Source organism: Pezoporus occidentalis, unplaced genomic scaffold (genome assembly GCF_034315485.1).
Source record: "Pezoporus occidentalis ecotype Australia unplaced genomic scaffold, CSIRO_AGI_Poc_V1 ctg70, whole genome shotgun sequence".
NCBI classification, from domain to species: Eukaryota; Metazoa; Chordata; class Aves; order Psittaciformes; family Psittacidae; genus Pezoporus; species Pezoporus occidentalis.
The window spans coordinates 714147-733940 of record NW_026916053.1 but is presented as its reverse complement, the minus strand read 5'-3'; the positions used below and the strand labels follow the sequence as shown (position 1 = coordinate 733940).

General features: G+C 38.5%; 1 long non-coding RNA gene across 1 annotated transcript in view; it reads left to right on the top strand.

The window, feature by feature from the left end:
- Nucleotides 1–240: 240 nt before the first annotated feature.
- LOC134175924 (uncharacterized) overlaps nucleotides 241–19794 on the top strand; it is a 94060-nt gene continuing 74506 nt past the window's right edge. The window contains exon 1 of the long non-coding RNA XR_009969198.1: nucleotides 241–825. This is a non-coding gene — a long non-coding RNA (uncharacterized LOC134175924). The remainder of the gene's footprint in view (nucleotides 826–19794) is intronic.

Below are 19794 nucleotides of genomic sequence, written 5' to 3'. Positions count from 1 at the left end.
CCCAAAGGAAATGATGTCAGTACCAGAAAAGGTTAAATAGCACTTCAGATAATTTGCAGCGCCAGAAGTCCTTCCTCTTTAGATGCAGGTTGGGGGTAAACACATATTCATGCGTCCTGTCGCCCTGCAGCAGCATGATTAGAGCAGAGCTGTGAAAAATATCAAACGCCAGGCTTTGTATTAATAAATTTGAATCCTTGTCGCAGTTGATTTTGAAGTAGGAAAAGCCACCAGGTTGGAAGGGAGAGAGAACTGGGATGTTTCGATATATGGGGGATCCTAATTCCATATGTGAAGTTGTGTATGAAATGTTCTAAATACCTACAGAAACCTGCTGAAATAAGGGAACACTGAGCATGCCCAGGAGAAACACTTCAGGGGCATTTTGGGAATTCTGGCTTATGGAGGCCGGAAGACTCCATTGAAGTACCTGTTGTTGAAGTGAGCTTCCTCCATCAATAGATGGATTTATGGCAGAAACTGAATGAATCAGTTCTGTGTCTCAGTGGAAGCCCAGAAGAACAAATAGAAGATGCAAGTATAATTTTAAAAAACATAGAGTAGTGAATATTATTTGGGTTCCATTTTGTTTTACAGGGCTAATAAATTCAGCTCAGGTTTGTCGTGGATTTTCCTAGAGCTGGCACATACAGATGGATACAGACTAACAGGTTTGGAGGTTTTAATTGTTAACAAATAAGGAATGGTCATTTTAGTTCATGTTGGTTTTTATACTTGGAGTCCATTTGAACACCCTGTAAACTGGCACTGTAGGTTCTCACCTGGTCCCAACCACATTGGAAGCCTAAGTTGTGTTTCAGAAAGGTGAAAAAGACCCTAAAGCTGCACGGTGTTGTCCTTTGAAAGTTCTGTCTTAGTGGTCATTTCTTGACAAATGCAACTGTCCTGAGGAGGATCAATTAAGAAAAATAAGAAAATGCCAATCTCCCCATTTACACTTCTTTTTCCAGTGGGGTGTTTGTGTTGACATTGTGTTCAAGACATTAGAGGAAAGAAAGAGAACAGAAATTTGTGGTGGTTCTCACAGGCTTTGTTGACTGCAACAGGCAGCTGGGGTAGGGAGCCTAAGGGAGTATCCAGTATCAGTGCTCAGGGTTGTTGTGTTTGTAAAGAATGGCAGCTGGGCAAGCACTGCAGCAGTACCATGATGGATTTAAGGGGCTTTCTTGTGGGGGAAATTAACATTCAGTCAAAGGAAGAGGAGCAGTAGCTTTCCTCTTTCTACAGGTTTTACACAAAGTACACACAAACACACACTTCTACAAATCTAGATTTGTAAAATTTAATATCCCAACATGCTTTTCACAATCCCATAAAAACAACTGTGTGTGTCTAGTAGAATATGGTATGGAGGAGGAGAAAGAAAATGGTTTTAAGCCACTTGCTCTAGTGATTTCACAGAACGTGCTGTAGTGTAATGGAAAGACTTTTAAAGAAAGGAGGGAATGACCAAAGATATTACTGCAAAATGTGTTTATTTCTTGAATTCCTATTCATTTCTATGTAAATGGTGAATTAAAGGCAGAAAGCTTGGAGGAGGAAATGAGAACATCTACCAGAAGAAAAGATAAGCAAAGTATTTAGCTAAAAAAATCTTGGAATGAATAAAACATTCATACGAAAGCAGTTTTGATATCAGTATTTGTCACACTTGTATTGGTGTACTTTAGCTGGCTGGTTTTCTGCAGATCTGTGGACACCAGTGAGATGTAGGATCTTTAAGGAGAATTGAGAGAGAGAGAAGCTGGAGTTTTCTAATGAGAAATTAATATCCATACTCTGGATATCCAGGGTTGTGTCTGCAGTGTAATTAACTAGAATTTGAGCTCTTTCACATGTCAATGAAGTAATTGAAAGCACTGCCAGCCATAATCCTTCTCCTCTTTATTTATGGGACTTTGCAGGTCTATAAACTACCTTTTTAATTGAAAATTCTTAAAATTGGTTTTTGTCTTTTGTGTCATTTCAGGGTTTCACTACTGTCACATTATGTTGTATGATGCAAGTCGTACCATGATCAGTTCAGTTTGAGCATGATGAATATGCTTTCTTAAAGCATCTCTGAGGAGAGCAGTTAATAAAAGGACATTTCATATAACTATCTTATTTTGGAATTTCTAGCCTCAAGTATTTCCCCAATCTCAGGGTATTGATTCTCTGCATCTGACCTATTACAGTTGTAAAAAATAAATCTATTTGTTTATGAAAACCCTCAGCTGCCAACCAGAGCAGATGTGAAAGGTTGTCACGCATTAAAAATCTCACTGAGTTGTGAAACCTCAAAATGAGCCTATCACTACCTTTTAGCTCAGTGTTGTGGATCAGGTTTTCAGCAGTGGCCATGACACATACGAGTATTTGTGGAAGTACTCAATATCTATGGGCCTAAAAACTAGTTTATGGCATGTATAGCTATGGTCTGTTTTAATTTTCATTGTTTCTCTTAATTATTTCTCTAGTTTTTCCAATATTATTTTGCATTATAATCCTGTCTGTGATGAGTATATGAAGATACTTGCTGATGGTTCATCAAAAATGATCCATATACCCACCTTCCTGTATTGGGCGATGGGCAAGGAGGCAGAATAATCTGCATTCCACCTGCACATTTGTTGGTACCCATGGGAAGTATGGGCATGTATGTGTGTGTGTGTGTGTTCTGATATTTCTGATGGAAGATAGGAGCTTGTCTCCTGGAAGGTGGGGATTTCAGAGGGCATCATCTGTGTAGTGTAGTCCTGTTGTGTACTGTGCATGTTGGTGTACTCTGCTGTAGAGCGACTGTACTTGTGCTTATCTGACCTCATAAGCTGTGTAATACGTTTCCAGCTCACCTTGTACCTGCTCTAGCTAGAGGACCTTATGGCCAAGCAGCCATTCTCTTCCTTAAGTTTGATAGTTTTGTCAAAAGGTTAATTCTGAAAAGCTGAAGAGTGAAAATTTTCTAGTCTTCAGGATTTGCAGGATGTATCAATAGACAGCTTAATACGATCATCTGAAGAATGCCAGAGTGAATAACAATTGGTGTTTCTATAAGCTGAGTATGTGATATTGCTAGTGCTATGTATATTAAACTGTCAGAGGGAATTTTTCTGTAGGTCTCACAATTGAACAAGACTGTTCAGAATAAGTCAGAAGCTATTTTGTTTTCAGCCATTCAAACCTCCCCAGTTTAGACACATTCCTTGTTTGCTTTGTGCCTGTTTGAAATTGCTTTGTTCTACATCTGTACGGTCATCTCAGTTAAATTTGAATGTGAAAGCCTGCTGCATGTGGCCTGGTAACTAATAGTCAGGGATAAGGTCACCATCTGCTCATAGAGTCAAAGCTTTGAGCTTAGAATTGCTTTTTACATGGACAAGGACAGGTTGTGAATGACTCTTCTAAAAGGTCAAATGAAAACGGGAAAACGACAGAAGACAGCTTTCAATCCTGCAGAAACTGTTGCCTCACTTCTTAGTGTTTGGTTTGGCCAACCCCATTTTTCTATAATGTAGAATGTCTTCAGCCATCTGTAAATTATTTCCAACTCTCTAATTTATCCTTGTTGTCAGTCCATTAACCTGCCTTAAATGACATCACGGATGCTTTTGACTTTTAGTTGGCTTTCAGTGTTTTCTCCGCTTATTCATTACATCTCGCTCATCTTCTGTATTATTCTTTTGCTCAGCTCAACACTGTTCTCTGATACTGAAAAAGATGGGGTTAACTGATCATGATGATAACCCAGACTTTCCTAAGATGGGAGCTGGGACTGTACAAAAATGTAGCACTAATAATCTTGGGTGAAACTTCAAACTTGTTGCCCCTTTCTCATGAGGTTTATTCAAGTTAGTTTGTTTCTTGAATTAAAATAGTGGGGTGCAGAGTGGGGTAGAACCGTAGCTCATTTAAAATTCTTATCCAGTGTTTCCAGGTTCTTTTACAGAAGAAACGCTGCTGAATTCCTTAAACATATGTGGCATTGAGTATTGAATAACTGGATACAGACAGCCAAGATATGACTTGTGATCAAAGTCATACTAAGAGCTTCAATCTTTATCTATAGGAGGAAGTTCACCTGCAATCTTACAGCTTTTCAGCAGTAAATGTTAGTTAGGTCAGTGGCATGTGTGAAGCAGCAGAATACCATCTGGAACCAGAATGGAATGGATCCTGTCCATCACTCTCTCACACAGACAGGCACAGAAGATTCCCCTGCCCTCCCCACTTTTTTTAATTGAAGTCAGTGTTAGGTTTGGGGATTATTCTTCAGTTCCTAATGCTTTTCTAAACACCTTTGATCTTTCTGATGGATTGTCTGCAAGAAACATAAGTTTTTCATTGAACTGTCCACAGTGACATATGGGACTTAGTCCTGAATGGTAAAAGCTAATTTAGTGCTCTCAAGTGTGCATCAGTTGTTTTACATGTAATCACTTTCTGCAAAGAAACTGATTTGGAATGCAGGAAGAATGTGTTTTTTTTTTTGGTTTTGAGCTTGTTACTCTATGAACTACCCCAAAAAGTTATTTGAATAATTTAAATTATTTGTTGCTATATTATCCATGACCCCTTTCCAATAATAGTGTCCCAAAATTAACCTTAAATTTGTATAATGTACTTTTCTAGCCAGACATTCCATTAATCTCAGGAAGAAATAGAATAATAGGAGTCTTGTTCTTGTACTTCATGGTACAAGTCAAAATGTTAGGGTGATATCTCAGGAGGTGTTTTCTTTGTCTATATAGGCATGTATATATGCATATACAAATGTTTTAAACAGAAGACTAAGCTGGAGCCCAGTCTGTAATAGCTGTAGAATGTTGGGTGGTTTCAAACTAGCCAGCCAGTTCTGTCCTTGCCATTGTCCCCTGCCTGGCTTATTAAGAGTGATGGTGTCATACAATTTCTTCGGCAGAGGTAACCAGTTAGGGCTGTATTCTCTCTCCTGTACCCAGTCTTCACCAGTGAATGCTGCAAGTATCCTTATTAAAGACCAAATGTTTTCCTCTCCTGTATGGACTTAGCATCTTCTGAAAATATTTATGTCAAAAGCACAAAGGTCAGAAATTAAAGCCAAGGGAGCTCAGATTTATAGTTGGGGCACTGAAGCCCACATCGGTTTAAGCACCTGCATTGCTATTTTATTAGTATACTCTTGTCCTCATTTCTTTTCTCTTTCCTCTTTCATTAGGTACACTTTCTCCATTGCAGCCCAGCAATATAATTATATTTCAATTCTAAATTAAGTGTCTTTCACAATATGAACTTCTTAGTAGTGTTCTGATACATTGCTTAACTTTTGTATCTCTGAATAGCACAAACACTGCTTTGCAGCTGACATTATGAATCTATTGTACCTAGACACTGAGAGCTTCTTCCAATAAATTGTCTAGAGAGGCCTGAGTCACTGGTTAGGATTCATTGTTAAAGATGGAAGTTACTTAGCAGATCTCCAATGACATTTTTAATTAAATGCCAAGGAGCATGCACGTGTTCCCTCATGCCAAGTTGAGCTTTTTCCCTCATCAGAGGGTTCTTGCCACTGTTCTACCCCACAGATCATGAGAATGCTAACACTGTTAGTTAATACATCTTCATTTGAATATAATGTATTTAATCTTTTCATGCATTAGTTCTTAATTAAAGTAGAATTCAAAGTAATAAGATGAGGAAAAAATAAGTTGTTTTTCTCCTAATTAAAAACTTCCAAGTGAGATAAGTGCTCAGTAAATTCCATCTGGACTCAAAGACGGAGGGAAATATGCCAGGAAAAAATATTTTTGAAGGAAGCTCAATTATAAACACTAGAAGCATGGAATGCAGAGCACTAAATTAATGTTGACGAGAGGAAGGAAAGCTAGGAAATATAAACCAGCAAAGGATCCAGAATGACAAATGCCATGCAAATTGGGGCATAGGCAGATATTGAGAAAGAAGGCAGGTAGGCTACAAAAGATGGATAGTACTGCAAGCCATCTGATACAGTGCAAGTAGACCCGTTATCTACCCCAGTAAGGGTTCTCCAGCATTACTCTAGTGGAGACCCAAGTGGCTGTATAATAAAGCATCCACAGAAAAAGGAGAATCAAGAATCCAACCAAATCTAAACCCCATCATCTGCAGCTAGTTAATCTGTCTGGAATATTTGTCATCAAGATAATTTCTTGCAAGAAAACCAGCTTAAGAAAGATAGGCTCAAAATGCCACATACAATCTGCAAATTAATACTGTTGTCCCTGTATTTATTAAATAGCTCTCTGTGTTTGCAGTGAAGAAAATTTAGTATTGTCAGTTAGTAAAACCACTACTTGGGATTAACCCTGACAGAACGTGGCATTTTGCAGGTAGTCGCCGTTAGATGATGTTTGTGTATGTGTGTGTGCAGATAGAACTAGTTTCCAAGTAGTCAATGCTGTGCTACAGCTGCTCAGAAAAAGGACATGGTTAAAAAGAGTGTGCCATAGGCACAGCATGTGTAATACGTCTTTTTCTCCTGCAGTGTTTACACTGGCATTGAGCTGTATTGGGCATTTAATTTTGTTACAGACACATCATGTAACTCACTTGACTAGTGGCACAGGCGTGTAAAAGGAGCTCTAGGCTTAAAGACACACTCATTTTATCCAAATACTGTATTAAATAATCATATGGCGGAAGATAGGATCTTTTCAGTGTACTCAATCCTCTAGTGAAATGTCTGCAGATAAAACTAAAAGAAGACTCAAAAGCCTTCTGTGTTCTCTGTAGAGCTGTTTAATTTGCTTTTACCAGCCCTGTAAGAGAGAGGAGCAACCATGCTCTTCCACAGAATTGTGACTCTTGGCCTCGCCTGTGAGTGTGGTAGGTGTGTAATACTTGGGATCAAAAACCTGACACGTGAGCCAGGTAGGGATGTGAGTCATTGCATTCTGTCTTCTACTGCATAATATGTATCTTATCTATATACAAGCCCTTAATCGCATGCTTAGCCTAAAAGTCTGTTAACCTGTTGCAGTGCTACAGGATTTCTGTCTTTTCACATTCTTCTTAGTTTCAAAAGCACCAAATTACATATTAGCACAGTATTTTGCTGTTGTAGATTTCATTATGTATTAAGATTTTCTGTGGTAACAATATAATTGAATACCATGTCAGTACATCATGTAGTAAATGGAAACAGGAAGACAGATCTCCTAGATTTTATATTAGTGGTCTACAAATATATGTGAAATGTGGTGGATAAGGAAATTATTACTTAGTCCAATCACAGAAAGCTCTTTGGTTTGTCTCCTAATAAAAAGCCAGTGCAGCTTTGGAGTACAGTTAAGCTATTGGTACGATAATGACTTCAAATATATATATTGCTATGACATGAAGACGTAACTGTCATGAGCTCCCTGGGCCTCCAGAGGCACAAATACATTGCCTGAATATTGCCTTTCAAATTTCCTTGGTTAAGTTGGTAAATGACATTAAAAGGACTAAGAAAACATCATAGAACAATTTGCTTTACACTTTAGGTATGAACGTTTTGAATAATTTATTTTTTATTTGTGTTTCTTTGGCCATTTGTATATCAGAATAATTTCATTTTCTCTAGTAAGGAGTTTAAATACATTCAGTAAAGAACAGCTACAAGCCAAGATGAAAATTATGTCAGTGTGTCTCACTGATGATAATATGTTTTGAGGGCTCCTAGTCTATGAAATGTTTAGTGTTGCCAGAAAGTTTCATTTGGAGACAGGATTGTTGACCTGACTATCAATCCTTGTGGCTTTGAGTATCTACTTTTTGCCTACAAGACCCTTCTTTCCACCTATGTGAAACATTTCAAAAGACAGGATAATCCTATTCCTCTGTCTCCTGTGAAAGTATTCTGCTTACCCATCTCATCCTGTTGTGTCTTGGAAAAACTCCTATTTGCAGAGATTTGGTATTGCCGCCAGCTCCCTCATGCTCAAGCTCCACAGAAGATTATGGTATACATTTTGGAAACACTTGGTACAAGTGTGTCCCACGGTTGGTGAATATGTCGCAACACATTGAAAAGGATAAAAGCTCCATAGTTGCAAGCCTGTGCTAAACTGTATCACATTATTTCATCATTTCTAGATGTTTCCTGTGCCATAAGCTGTAGAACTGAGAACTGTTTTTAAATGCAATTTTTATTTTTCAGAGCCAGCATTGCAGAAGTTCCTATGTATTAGTGCACATAAGCATGTTTTGTGTGCCTGCTTTTGCAGTTCTGGCTCTCATTCTTTACTGATGAGAGTTTTTTGATGCCTTTGTATTATTTTGTTACTTGCCATATTGTTTTAATGAAACTCATTGTTCGCAATGAGTTATCATGAAACCAGGGTGAATATTTTGGCAGTTACTCATCAAATGCTAAAAACTGTGGAATTCAGTGTTCTTTTGTGAGATTTTAATCAACACCAAAGAAAATCTGGAAATCACACTGCACTTAGGGTGCTTTTCATTGCATGCTTTAAAAACACCATATTTCATTATAGCAGTGGTGAATCTGGTTATGAATTTACAGTAATTTATTGAAAAGAAAGTACATTTTTGGCATCATAAAAAAGGTTTGAAATCATGAAAATATTTCTCTTAAATTATATGACCAATGGACACATAGACATACACAGTATTAATGTTACTTTGGGCTTAGAATCCTGTTTCTTGTCCTATAAGCATTATAATCAGTAGTTCCTAAATGCAAAAGCATCTGCAGAATAGATTTTCACATCTCTCAACAAAAGAAATGATGGGATTTTCTGCCCCTGCTGGTGAAGTGTACCATTAAACTGTGGTCTTGTCAGTCATATGTCAAGTTTTTAAAAAGCATGACTTCATCTTCTCATTTCCAAGAGTTGCAATGAAATCACCACAGGTAAGAAAGACTCTTACCTATCTGCTGGTACATCTCTTTTTTCACTATCAATTAAATACAGAAGTAACTTATTTTGCTGAAACTGTACTGGTAGCAACATGAGTATAGAGCAGTGTTTTGAATTATTTACTCTGGCAGCATGTCAGACTGATGGTGTAATTCCTCCAACTGATATATTTTTTAAGCTGAAGAAATACATAAACTTAAAGTCATTTTTTCCAGTAACTCTTTCTGAAGTGTTTCTTCAGGTCAGTGTTAATTTGACGTTTCACTTTCCAGGAAGTTTGGTCATGTCACTATTCCAGTGAGACCCATTACAGTAGTAAAAACAAAACCAAACCAGGCTTTGATCATGCAAAACCCTGAGAGTTATTTGTACCATGGGGTTGTGGTGGTGGCGGTGAGGATTACAGCAATAAACCGCTAAGGACCTTTTTCTTCAAAAAGCAAGAATGGTCATGTATTCGTTACTCCATAACGAAGCTGAGATTTTAGTTTCTTCTCTTCTGTATGATAGTTAAAAAGCAGATTTTTCCAATATAATTTTCCTTATAAAATGGCAGCTACTGCTATTGATAATCCTGAGCATGTCTGCTTTCCTTATCCTCTGCTTTACCTTTGAATGGCAAAAGAAACGTGTTATGACGTTCCTCCTTTTTTCACTTCAATAAGCATTTGTCTGGGTGAAGATAAAGGGACAAGGTAGCCTTAACAAATTCCATATTTGTTAGCTGTTTGCATTGTTTTGTTGTCTCTGTAGCACTAGACATTCTTTTTATGAATTGCATTTAAAACAGCTCATGAATGATTATAAAAATATAACATATGTTTGTCATAGAAATATTATCAAAGTGAAATTCACAATGAAGTAGTACAGATGTTACCCATGTGCATCATGTAAGACCTTAGTCTATGCAGAGATTCATTAGAAGCACTTCAATATGTGCTTGACCATAACACTGCTTCCATGCATTTTGGAGAGCTCTGGTTGATATTCTGTGTACAGAATGTCAGCATTTCAGTGTGCTTTGCTCTATGTGTAGAGAGCTGTATTGTATTTTCCTTAGAGCAAAAGGTCTCTCTCTGGCAATACAAAGCACCCACACAGAAATGTGTGTATTGAGAAATGTCCAGGAAAGGTCTAATGTAGGACTGGATTTTCAACTCAGGAATAAAATACAGAGGAATGAAAGCTCTGAAGGTTTTGTCCTGAAGTGAGATCAGAACTGGTGTGTCATCTGTACAGTGTCAAGTTGCATCATACCAAGTTGATATGATATGCTCTGACCTGTGCAAAAACAATGTTGGAGAAATATCACCTTACGAATTTCTGCTTTCCATCCAGTAATTTCTCTCTTACACATTACAGATATGGTTCATTATATGTATTTCCACCACTGTGCAAAGCGTAGCAGAGGAAGTACAGAATTAACACATAATTTACATCTCTAAGTCCATGATCTGCCAGAACACTCCTTAGTCTGCTTTAACAGCAAAGGATGGGATATGATATGAACTGTCAAAGTATTTAAATATTTATCTTTTAGCAGAGTTGTCTGGCAATTTGTTACTGTAATTGATTTCCTGTAAATGTGAGTCTGTTAGATGAAACAACCCATAGCTGGCTTACTTTAATACTGGTAGGGACTTACTTGTGTTGTTCCTGCTATAAGAGTATACACATAGAATCTGTGCATGTGTTTATGTATGTGTTTATCAGTGCATAAACCAGTGGAAATAGGCTGTTTCTCACAGATTAATCAAATTGTTTCAAATTTCTTTATCTGCTTTGAGGTGGAGTTGTAGGACAAAGGCTGCCTACTTAAAAAACACTTTGCATTCCCTCTTCAGACAGGATAACTGGCTGCTTAGGAGTAAGATTAATGACATAAAACTATTGCATTGGTAGTGATGCATTTTGAATACTCTGTTATTGTCCTGTTCCATATTCATGTGTTGTTTTTTTTTTTTTTGCAATAATGTCTATGTTGTTGGCTACAAACAACAGCAAAACAATTTTTTATCAGCATTGGAATTAATGAAGCCTAGTTTGCAATGACACTGTGTCCCAACTCACCCCAGTGCAGCGGCACACGTCTCTCCGCAATGCTTTCAGTTCTGACAAGCATTTCTCTGCTCCTCAGCTTGTATGTACCCAGTGGTCCTTTCCATTTTCTTGTCAGTACTGTGAGACACACCATGTGCTGTGGCTTATGCTAAATGACATGTGCTGGTTTCCACATGATGACTGGGAAACCGCAGACCAACCTAAGGGGCCTGAAGGGGAGAGAAAGGAGCAGAGGTGGTCTCACCCCTTCGGGCAGACTTAGTTTTGTTTTTTCTCCTTTAATGAGATCTTTAAATTGAAAGTTGTAGGAACTTAACTCTTAAGGAATCTTTGAGTGTCAGATATAACTGAAATTAGTGGAAATTGAATTAAGTTGGATTGAACCAGGTTTAAATATTGTGAGATCTCAGATGTGCTGGATCTGCAGAAAGCATGGCCTTGCATGCCCAGGGTCACAGTGTATTCGGTTTTTCATGGAGTATGTGTTTGTGTTGCTAGGAAGTCATGTTACAGGCACCTCGGTCTGATGGCAAGTTTAGCGCTCACATTTCAACTTTTGTGTCTGGTCTGGTGTCGAATGGATTCTGAGGTAAACTTTTATTCCTTGTGGGTGGGGGAAGAGGGGAGGGAGAATTAGAATTTGCTGTTTCATCTGATCCAGGGTGGGACGCTGCCCAGCTTTAGATGAAGATCCACTGTTGCTGTTCAGACGCATTTTTCTTCTTTGCAGTTGAAGTTAAGATCTTCCAGGCTATTGTAAATTTTCTTTCATGTCATTTTTTTCTTGCCTGTGAATATTTAAGTATATAAACCAAGGCACATTCCCTGTTCAAGTGCTGTTCTGTTGCCTGGGATATGTTGTATGCTTTACATTGTGCCCAGTGGATATGCTCATACACTTTTACTGAAAAATATGTAAACTGGCTTTTTCCTAATTTTGTCATTTACCTTGAAACAGTCTTCCTTATCTAAAGCAAAATCATCCACAGAAAAGTATATTTTCTGTGTTCATTTCCATGGGATGATTGAAGGTGACTGATATCCCCAGGAAAATATTTTTCTGTCATATTTCCATAAAAGTGAGAATCTCAGCTTCTGTGTTACGGAGACTCTGAAATCTTTTGATCATTCATCAGACTGTTCCCTTTGCCACTTTCATAAATATTTCGCTTCTGTTGCATTTGTAGGCAGTCCTACTTATATCAGAAATTCCTATCTTCTGGGGAGATGGGTTTTGTTAGGTGAAAAGTTGATTTCCATTACTTTGCTACATGAACGTGACAGTTTAAATACTCACTAGCTGTAGACATAAAGTAGATTTTAGCAGTTATTTTGAAAGTATGAACTGTAGGGGAAAAATGGAAATAGTGCCTTGTAAGTGAAAATTTGCACATGCAATGTAATTGTTTGACTTTTTGCGTTAGTTTTCCTCTTCAGTTTAGGAAGAAGTGGGTGGAGGAAAGGATTCTGTACAGATGCTTTCTACTCCTGCCCTAATCCTTGGGTTTGGGGTGACTGTGTACTTTGATTGCAAAACCAAATCTTAAATGCTCTTATTTCAACCACATGAAGTACGGAGGGAGTGAGACATCTTGAGGGAAATGGAGAAAACAGGTTGTAGAATCACAGGGTAGTTTGGATTGGAAGGGACCTTAAAGATGATCTAGTTCCGAACCCCTGCCACAGGTACAGTGTTTTGGCTTTGACATCTTGCCTTTGTTTTGTAATTAAAATCTCCTTTAAATTATCAGCTTTCTGAAAGCTTAGAGACTTGGTGAGTAATCTTGCAATGATAGTTGTATTATGATCCTGTTCCTTTTCTAGTCAAGTCCTGCTGATTTACAAGGAGCTGAATCTGACTTTTCACTGAACAGCAGATTCCAGCACTTTCAGCTCCATTCTAGGTATCTGTGGCATTGTTCAGGAATATTTCACCTTTTTTCCTTTCAAAATCTTATCTCTGATTATCATGGTCTTTTAATAGTACCAAGCTTACAAATCTGGAAAATGTTTGTTTCTATGGGTCCAGTTATTTCCTGTGTTTCATTACTGCTTCTGCTATAACATTTTCTTCTGGAACTGAACCTGAAAAATCCATTTGTGATAATACATCTTTAAAGTTCCCTATAGCTCCTGCTGTGTGACAGCTCTATCAGCCTTAGGGACTGTAGTTATGTAGAGCAGTGGCCTCTTGTCAGGATTTGGTTGGCCTCACTGATTCCACTGCCCTTTCCAGCACAGCTCCTGCTTGAGAAGGTGGGCTAAAGCTCTAGAAACTTGGTAGAGGATTCCTTTGATAAGTACTTGCTTTACAAGGACTCATTGCATAAAAGAACATGTAGTCTCTTTGAAGTGGAGATTTTAATCATTTACCAAGATTTTGTTCACTCCTTCTAGATTCTTATTCCTTCGCTATTGCTACATTTGTGGCTGTTTTTCCAACCATGCCGTGCAGTTTTATTTAACTTTCTGTAAGCATGTTTTATTTGCATTAGCAGATTTGTTTGTGTAAGTCAACTTTCATCTGTATTTTTGTGTTAACATTTCTTCATAGCATAATCTTACTCCTTTGTTGATGCGTACAATTCTTTTAACCATCTGAATGTGAGCTCACTGTGATTTTCATCACTATACAAAAGTGCTGGAATCTGATGGGAAGTCTGCAGATATTACTGCCATTTGTGCAGGCAGGGAAACTAAGCATTGTGCTTTTATAGTCACATCCCGGCAGAGCAACAACTGCCATCACTAGATCCTTCTGGATTCCTCCGTTGTAATGGGCCTATCAGCCAGCACGCTGTTGTCATCTATAACAACTTGAAACAGTTTATTTTCTTGTTTAAATCAAACTATTTTGGAATTATTTTGAACAGGGCTCTCTAAAAAGGAAAACAGTTTAACTCAATTAGAAGCAAACATATGTTCTGTAGCATTGCAAGGATCCTATTTAGAATTCTCAAGCAAAGTTAGGGCAAGTACATTTTTTAAAATAAAATGTAACGTTACATATCATCGTGACAGAAGGGGAATTGAAATGTAATAATGTTATGAACACCATGGATAGGGCTGTCTAAAAACCTAAAATATTGATATGTCACCTAAATATTGATATGAGAGACTTGTGCAGCATGTGCCTTGCAGGACAGTTTCTTTAGTGTATCACCATTTAAGAGGCGGTTTGCGTGATTCATATCACCTGAGGATTGACAGTCAGTACCAGAGCCAAATGTCTGACTGACCAGCATATCTGCTCAGGCTGGTTGGCCAAATAGCCACGGTGCACATCCAGTCGAGTAGAGCAGCTGCCCAATGGAGATGAGGAACTCTGAATGAGCCAAACAGCCAGTACTACCTCTTGAGGTACACCACGTGTGTTAAAGTATGCGGAGTCACGTAGTATAGGACAGGTCTTTTGCTGCATTTTGGGATGCTGAGCAGCAAAATGTAATTGAAAAGAGGGGGTGGGTGGAAAGGGTTGACAGGGAGGTACTGCAAAAGAGGGAGAAGACAGAACAGCTCAGTCTTTGCTATTGCAAAAGGTAGAGGATAGGAATATGAGTGTGTGGTTGGATATTTCAGCATTTGTTGGGAGTGTCTGGGGACAAGAGAAGAGGGGAGACATTGTGGGAGAGGAGGGAGGGAACATGGGAGAGAGTTGGAAGGTGGCAGAGGTAGGAAGTCTTCTTGAAACACAGGGGAAGTAGGGAACATGAGATGCTTGACAGCAACTGTGAACTGTGAGTATGGAACCAGGGTCTGTGATCGTAAGTCAGGGATGGAATGTTGCTGCTCTAAACCTTATATTGGACTCCTGAAGAAAAACACCTGGGAGGTAAAAATGACTTCCAGATAAGGCAGTTCTGTATGTGTGTGGTTTATGAGGCCTGGGGCTAGGAAGCAGGAGATTTTAAGGATGTAAAATAATTAGTGGTTTTAAGAAGAAAAACTATTGTCAAACACCAGGAGGTGTCATGGGCATCACTCAGAGAGCGCAGTCATGGGAGATAGTCTGTGAAGTTTCTGTAGGAATTGGTTAGCCCAGTACGTTGGCATTGGTAAGTGTATGAGGTGTGTCAAGCGTTTTCACTGTTTGTGAGACAGGTTTGCTTTCTACTAATTAAGTCTTTGTTGCTTGAAGGAAGGACTATTTTATTATTCAGATCATTGTGGAGGAAAGGGAAGGTGCGTATCAGGCGAACTGGTATAACATGGTTCATACACTGGGTCCCACAGCCCAACCTAAGATGAGGAAAATGTCAAAGCCAGTTCAACATGCAGTTGAAGAAACTTGGAGTTTAATTCCTGAGTAATTATGATGGTCTTTAGCTGAGAGCTGAATTGGCTTTTTCAATCATCATGAAAGCACTGTTTTCACCATCTTGTAGTTCTCAGCAGATGGAGATGTATTTCAGACTGTGTATACATTTGAATGAGATTTGAAGGCAAACATACAGATAAGTAAAAATAGACTAGGACCCAAAGCACATTTGCTATTTCCCTTTAAAACTGAAATACTATGCAACAACTCCCAAACATCTTGTCCTTTTGATGCGTGCTTTCTCTTCCATAAAGCTAACTTGGTCTGTTTCAAGAATGTTACTACATTGTGATTGCAATAATTGTTTAATGCATAAAGCTCACCCACAGGGTCACTGAGTACAGAAATTAGAGTTATGAACTATAAAGGTGTCGAGATTCTGCGGAAGTGCAACCATTAAAGAGGTTTAATTATTATTTCCATACTGTAGGCAAGAGAGGCTCATGCTGGGGAGAGGAAGGGCGGCCATGAGGGAAGATCATGAGGGGATTGGTGGGATGGTTAAGAGGGGAGATTATGAGGGGACAGGAGATGCGGCCATGAAGAGTGAGGGGAGATCATGAAGGGAGAGCAGGGGTGGCTATGATGGAAGATCATGAGGGGAGACCTGGGGTGGTTGTGAGTAGAGATTGTGAGGGGACAGGAGGGTTAGCTGTGAGGGGAGAGCAGGGGTGGCCATGAGGGAAGATCATGAGGGCTGTGGTGGAGCATTTGTGAGGGGAGATAATGAGGTGAGACCAGGGGCAGTCATGGGCCATGAGGGGTAGGGATGGCAGCTATACAGTGTGGGCCGCTCTAGGGAGCAGATGAGGAGCGGCTGTAACTGGAGATCATGAGGGGGGATCTGTTCCCCTTATAGTGACATGGTTTAGTGGTGGGCTTGACAATCCTGGGGTAACGGTTGGGCTCAATGATCTTAAAGGTCTTTTCCAGCCTAGTTGACTCCATGGTTCTGTTTTGTTTTCTTACCTGGCGCCAAGGAATGATCATCTGGGGATGGACATCTCAATGTTAGCTGACTTCCATAAACCTCCTCCAGGAATATCAATGCATTGTGCGTTACACTTGACAGTCCTGAAACACAGTTTTCACCATTTTTTCCAGTCTTCAGGAAAACTAATCCTAAGGAATGCAATAAGCCTAGAGTAGATTTAGTTTTAAACTGAGATCTTTCTAATATAATCATAACATATATGGCTAGTGCACGCAAAAATATGGATACACATGTCTAGACATTATTTTCACTTGCTTCAACTAAAGATTTCAAAGAGACTTCCTTTGTAAAGCACCTTAAGGTCTATTAGTGAAAACATTGTGTATGAGCTAGGTATTACCATCTTTTATTACTTTCTTAAAGACGGTCAAGGGCGTGTAGGGTGTTAAATGGTGTTCTTGTATTAGAGACTAGTAAAAATGCAAATAAATAATTAAACCACTTTTTATGGGTTTAATTACTTTTAGGCATTTGAACAGTGTAATTCCTAATGGAAATATTGATGAACTTCTATTTTATCACCATTTCTTACTCTATAGAGAGCCTTAAATAGTGGGGGATTTAAAAATTTTCAGTTAGATTTTGATAATTCATCTTGGGGTATGTGTATGTTCAGGAAATCTGACACTTGTAAGAGCATCACTAAACAGGTAATGCTCAGCATTCCTCAGCTTCAGCTGCATGCTGAGCAGGCAGTTTCACTGATGTTTGATAGTGGGACTTGCTGTTCACAAGTATTGGTGAAGTTTTTAAGTATGCTCATGTTTGAGGTTATGCTAGATTGCACATTGTTTGCCATGTTTTTTAAAACTTGGTAAATAGACACAGGAAAGTGTGATTTGAAGTTGTATGTACATTCCCCATGACTCGGTGCAGCTAAATTTGGTAATGTGAATGTACCTGCTTTAGTTGATTGCAGTTGTTTAGTTAATAACAGTTACAACAAGGTATCTGTGCACTGTTATTGAAAGCATTTGTATAACAGACATTCAGTAGTAACGTTTAGTTCCTAAAATGGAAACTCATCAGCTAATTGACCTATACAGGTTAGGAATACCAAAAGAGAACAGTTTTGGAATTGTAGTCTTCTAAACTGCATTTCTTGATTGTGCAATTTATCATGTAGAAGGGCTTTCCATCACAAGGTTGTTTTGGCACAGAGGTAATTATGTTGTGTATTCTGAAAGCATAGCAATGAATTGTTCTGTAGTTGTTGTGGAAACAGCTCTTTACTTAGCTTGAACGAAGGGACAATACAGGCTAGAACGGTGTAAAATTGCAAGGAAGCCTATCTAGTATCAATCTATCTTCATGACAACAGATGCTATCTTCGCAATACTTGAGATGGCATATAATGAATATGTTCATCTCAGTGCTAACAAGCTGCTTCAGTGTTTTTGTGGATTTCAAAAACACTGGTGAGGGCATGGAAGCTGTTTGTTCCTTTATATCTAAATTGGAATGAGAATAAAACTAGATATGACTGAAATCCCATGCAATAATAAGTTCAGTTTAGATTTGTATAATGTTAGATCGCTTCTTTGAGAACTAATTTCCATTCTGAAGCAGGTGATAATTAATGACATAACTGAAAACATCAGCCAACATCAAAGTTTTAATTTCATATGAATGGCACAGTATTGACTATTTTAGAATTAACCAGTTATGGACCATGTGTTCTTCACTCCAAATTATGATGGTTTTAAAATGAGCAGTCCACTTATTGTAACAGGGCCAATTTTATCCCTCACGTAACACCCAACAGAAGCATGTTGGATTTACGTCATACCCTGATTTTAAATTCTGGGCTTTTTGTTTTGAAAAAGAGTTTTATATTGCATTATCCTTCCTGGAGACGGCTGTATAATTTTGGAGTATTATACAACTTCACTAAAGCCTTGAAAGCCAATGTCTGATCCCATTCCAGAGATTCATGCTTGCCAGCCTAATAAGAACATGGTCAATTATTTTCCTTTTAATCCCACTGGATTTCACCAAGGGGCAAGGAAAAGAGTTACTTCATTGCCTGGCATGTCAGGAGTTTGTAAACCCACTGCTGCTATTTCAGTCCTGGTGTTCAAACAGAGTGGCAGAGCAAGTCTTGAAAGCCTTGTTTCCAGAGTTGCAGAGTGTATATGTCAGTCCTTAAAAAACAAATTCTAACATTCAGCTGCACCTAGTGAATTAGTTCTATTAAAGAATGAAGAGAAGTCTAGCCAAAAATATACTTTTTAATTAAATTTCACAAATTTATGACATGCTTTTCCTGGATTCTAATCTCTAGGTTTCAAATATGTCATCACAAGGGCAAATCTGTATATGATACATATTTGTGTATCTGTATGAGCTCAGCTGCTCACAAAAAAATATATAACTCTATAGTATAGTCATTATCTAAGCTTGGCTGTGGTTCAGTTATAGAAGAGAAGTTTTAAAACCTTTTGGGGAAAAAATGGATTCTGTGTCAGTGAAAGGTTGCTCGGTGGCCTTTTTCTTTTGGGCTTTTGAGCAAAACTGTCACCACGCTTCCTTTGCACCACTGGAAGTACTTTCCCTGAAATCTAGCTTCCGAAGTACAGCCTAGAACATCAGCTTTGGTGAAGGCTGGTGAAAATCCTGATACTTTGATACCTAAGTATATTGTGGTTACAGACACAGGGCACCCACAGCTCTGTTAAGAGTGGATTCAAATGATCCATTCCCTCTTTGGATATTCTTCCTAAGATAAAATCTTAGGAAGACGAACTCCAGCTTCGTACTGAATTCAAAGCAGAAAAGTATGTTGGTGAAAGTTACAGGTAGGAGTCTGTATGGTATTTTAGTACTTCTGCCTCTAACAACAAAGGAAAGGATGCTCTGAGAAGCATCTAGAGCACCCTATAGCTACTGATGGGTGCGCATGCTGTGAAAGTCTTGCTGCTGCAGCCTCTGTTCCTCAGCAGAGCAGTGACTCACTGAAACTGATGGCTGTAATGTAGAATTTAGGGAACAACAGCTCTGTTTTCTTTTTTAAAGTGCTGAAAATAAAGCCTTAGATCCCAAATTTTGTCATGACTTGACCCTAAGAATAAATAAATGTATGATGTGAATGATAGCACATCATCTTCCTTTTTCTGCTGTTAAAGTCCTCTTTGAGCTGTTCAGAATCCAGGCTCTAAATATACTTATTAGAACTCGAGAAACAAGAATGGTAAAACATGACTTACGTATAGACTAGGGAAGATTTCCTGCTGACATGAATTAAACTTCAGGATTTTCAAGGGTCATAGAAACTTCCTTGCTGTTGGGAGATGAGGTTTGATTAGCAGCTTCAAAATCCCTTTGGTCCCCCAGTGGGAATGATGATGGACTGTGCCTGGTACTCCAGTTTGCTTAGCTGCTGTGGGGGAGAATGTTTTACTTGAGGTTTTTTTACACACTACACTATAGAAAAGAAAGCTGCTGATCTGTTTGGCAAATAATAACTAGAACCCTGGCCTGCGTCTATTGCTATAGCCCCATTACAATGAAATAAGCTATTTAAGTTAATACGATAA